This window comes from Rutidosis leptorrhynchoides, chromosome 2 (genome assembly GCF_046630445.1).
Source record: "Rutidosis leptorrhynchoides isolate AG116_Rl617_1_P2 chromosome 2, CSIRO_AGI_Rlap_v1, whole genome shotgun sequence".
NCBI classification, from domain to species: Eukaryota; Viridiplantae; Streptophyta; class Magnoliopsida; order Asterales; family Asteraceae; genus Rutidosis; species Rutidosis leptorrhynchoides.
In genome coordinates this window covers 528,883,611-528,887,845 of record NC_092334.1, presented here as the reverse complement: position 1 = coordinate 528,887,845, position 4,235 = coordinate 528,883,611, and the positions used below count along the sequence as shown (strand labels likewise).

Genomic DNA, 4,235 nt, shown 5'->3' with positions numbered 1-4,235 from the left:
CGGACTTACTAAAAACTACACTACTCTACGATTAGGTACACTGCCTATAGTGTTGTAGCAAGGTTAAGGTATATCCCATCCGTAAATTAATAAAACTTGTGTCATATTTTGTAGTATTTTGTATTAAAAATAATACTATTTCGTACCCTCACGCTACATCATCATCTGTGTTTATAGATTGGTCAAGATATGAACCCATTGAAAATACTACAAAGTACATGGGGAATTACCATAGGACCAGATCAAGACATTTTTAAAGAGTATAAGACTCGAGAAAATACTGTTGCAACAGTAGAGTACACTGTTGATGTACTCTTGGACCACTTGAGCATGGTCAAGTTAGAAGCTATGGAACCACTATAAGTCTAGTACATGGTGGATAACTAAGGGATTTATTGGGTAGATTTAAGTAAGGGCTGGTTTAAATCATAAATGTGAGTTTAACGCACTACAATACAAACTAAGCTTATAAATCTTTAAGGATGACTGAGAACTATCAGATGTTCTAATTTATCTACAAACCCTTAGATATTACCTAACCATTGACAGAAAGGAATTCGAAACACAATCATAGCCACTCACTTGGGTGATACACTAAGGTGTTAAGAAAGGTTGGATATTATCTATATAAGGCTATGCTACTTTATTCGTGCGCCCAAGGTATGCATCTAAGATGGGCCGCTTATATCCTTAAATTGGATAAAGCGTCGGGAGTTGAGCATAGTCCATCCGATCAGAATCACGATAGCCTAGTTCCTCGTGACATGCTAATCGAGAAATCAATTAGTAGGGAATCTAGTGTTTACACCAAGGTATATCTATCCAATGAGTGTGTCACAATCATCCCGACACTACGTTATCTTAAATCATGGTGAACCACGTCTTCTCTGTCCTTAGCTGTTGCATGCTAGCTAGCTTATTTTAATTATATTGCTTTAATATCTTTATTACAATTATATAAACTATTCAACTCAACTATTGCCTTTACATAATTTGATATTCCGGATAAAGTGGTGTCTAGAATAAACCGGTTGGACTTGGTTGTTGGATTTTCCGAACAGTCGCCAATTTATTGGGACCAAAAGGATCCTGCCTCTCCACACAAGGTGTACCTGGCCACTAGTCTTGGATACTAAATTGTGTACAAACCCAATCTTAATTACTAAATTATCTGAATAAGCTCCGTTTCAAATTCGACCGCTCAAGGAACGAGCCTAGGTCATATTTGCCCTTGCTAACCCATAGGAAGGAATAATAGATTTAGGTCCAGCATATATAAATTAAACAATCAACTTCTTCCGTTGATATCCTGAATTGACGTTTTGCGACCTAACGACACCGCATAAATAAACTGTCCGATTCGGGGCATATCATAGGAGTAGTTAATTTTTGGCGCCGCTGCCGGGGAGTGGTAGTACGATTTGGAGCCTGTTTAGATTAGTTAATTTTTAAGAGACCCTTTTGACTGAGAATAGCTTTGTCAGAAGTTACTAGTTTACCGTAGTTAGGTTAGATAATATTAGCTTAATATAGAATAATTAAAACATTTAAAATGGACTTCCTTATTTGTGAACCTTTAGGATGGTTTAACCTACTTAGACCGCTAAGAATTCTTCCAACGCATCCTTTCTTCTATCTGATATCATACATTGTACCCATCCGACGAGATCCACACTTACCTGCCGATAGTTCAACGATGGCCGCACGTGTCACTCTCGCTGACATCACCAAACCCTCGTTAGAAGGACGAGGAGGAACGATACTCTATCCAGAGGTTAATGGAGCGTCTTTTGTGCTTAAGCATAGTATCATACAACTCATTCAAAACCATTGCCATTTCCACGGCTTACCAATTGACGATCCCAATTCTCACCTAGATAGATTCCTCTCCCTATCCAGCTCTTATAAGCAAATCGGGGTTGAGCAAGATGTAGTTCGTCTACATTTGTTCCCCTATTCCTTAACTCTTCATGCAAAAACCTGGTTCGAGGGGTTAGAACCCAACTCTATCACCTTATGGGAGGAAATGGCAACAACTTTCTTAATCAAGTACTTTCCCCCATCAAAATAAATCAGACTTAGGAATGATATCGTAAACTTTCAACAAGCCTACGATGAATCACTCTACACTGCATGGGAAAGATTCAAACATTTGCTTCAAAGATGCCCGAACCACCGTCTTGAGAGCTCTGATCAGATTAAAAACTTCTACAAAGGTCTGAATTAGAACAACAAGTCTACTCTTGATGCTGTTTCTCAAGGTAACTTCATGAAATTCACCGCAGACGAGGCGAGGAGATTGATCGAGGAGATGACTTTGCACCATCACGATTGGAACATGGAAGAGCACATTTCATCAGCAACACTGCTTTTCGCCTCCGATCCTATCGAAAATAAAACCATCAAATTTCTCTCGGACCAAATAGAAAACCTCATCAAAGAAGTTGGAGAGCTAAAGAAACTCCCGCAACATGTGTCTCAAGTGCAATTATGCCAGAATTGTACTAACCCACATCCGGCCAAGGTATACGAGGCTGAATGTGAGGACTCTGTTGTCTACTCCGATAAGATCCTAGCTCATCCACACAACCCACCCACTAAACCCACTACCTCACCAGAGACAAGTCCAGATGATGTCCTACTGCGAATCATCCACATGATCACAACAAGACAAGACGCAACTGACTTAGTCATGACTAATCACTTGAGTAGTCTTGAAAATCAAATAAGCCAGCTAAATCAACGTCTCGATTCTCTTGGTTGTCCTAAAAATGACTCAAAGGTGGCACATAGCCAACCTTCAGTTTCTTCTAAGGAGAAGAAACTAACTAATACCCATTCGGTTGTAGTCATTGAGTCATCACCTAAACCCAATGGGAAAGCACCCATTCCATTCCCAGGCCATCTCAAGCAAAGACATAACAAGATGAAATCTTTCAAGCTTGACGATAAATTTTTGGACACTATATCTAAAAATCCTCATAGTAAGAAGTATTTTAGGAAACTCCTATCAACCAAGGATAAGGTACTCGAAGTACCCAATGTCCCGCTGAACGCGGATTGTTCAGCCATTCTCTTAAATACTCTTCCTGAAAAATTAGGGGATACCGGACGATTTACCCTTCCTTGTTCTATCTACCAATCTAGTACTATCTATTCTCTCGCTGACCTTGGTGCCAGCATCAATCTCATGCCTTACTCACTGTTCCAGAAACTCGAAATTGGAAACCTTAACCCTACCAAAATGGGCATTCAGCTAGCTGACCAATCCACTAGATATCCTAAGGGAATAACTGAGAACGTCATGGTTAAGGTCGACAAATTCCTCTTTCCGACCGACTTTGTGGTTATGGACTATAAAGAAGACATGAAAACCACTATCATCCTCGGAAGGCCTTTCATGAATACAGCCAAAGCGATCGTTGACGTTTATTCATGGACTATTACCTTGAGAGCCCGTGGAGAAGAGGTCACTTTCACGATCGACGAGTCTGTATGTCCTTCTGATGGGAACGACGAAGTAAATACCATCTCCACTAGAAAAGTCACCTCTTATTCCGAGAATGAAGAGAAGAAGATAGAAGTAGAAGACTAGAAAAATAACAACTCCACACCAAACCAATCTTCACTCCCACCTTATTTTGATCTTTTAATGACTGGAGAGGATTTCGTTCTAGAAGAACACTCTGAACCAATTATTCTTGAAACTCCCGACCAGAGTGACGAGGAGGTGGATGAGGAAATTGAAATGGAGAGCCCGGATGTGAAGAAATAGATGGAGGATTCTAGCACCAAAGTAGTTGTTAATGTTGCTACCATATTAGAGACATCAATGTACATCGTCCCACCTCCATGTCCAGAGTACAACATTACGACCAACCAAAAGTCATAAAGAAGAAAGACGGGTATTGCGTCAGGGCTACCCTATAAACAATCACTCAAATACATAATGACATACATACCATGGAGTAATGAGGACCCATTTGACCAACCCGCACAAATTAAGGAGGTGGAAGAAATTGATAGCTTTGTTATACCTCAAGTTAAACAAAGCATTCCCTTTAAACCACCTTCTCCTCTTATTGGACATACCGTATTCTATGTCCACTTCAATCTCATTGGTATGTTTCAATATTACCTCTTGTGTCCACTGATGGATGCAAGGGAGCCGCCTAGATTTCCTGAGAAATAAGGCTAGAGTCAGGCTCGTGACTCGAACAAAAACAAGCGCTTCT

At 40.1% G+C, this 4,235-nt stretch overlaps 1 non-coding gene across 1 annotated transcript; it reads right to left on the bottom strand.

Moving 5' to 3' along the window:
• Positions 1-2,074: 2,074 nt before the first annotated feature.
• LOC139895387 (small nucleolar RNA R71) lies at positions 2,075-2,181 on the bottom strand. Its single transcript, XR_011775841.1, has one exon. It is a non-coding gene; the product is annotated as a small nucleolar RNA R71 (small nucleolar RNA).
• Positions 2,182-4,235: the final 2,054 nt, after the last annotated feature.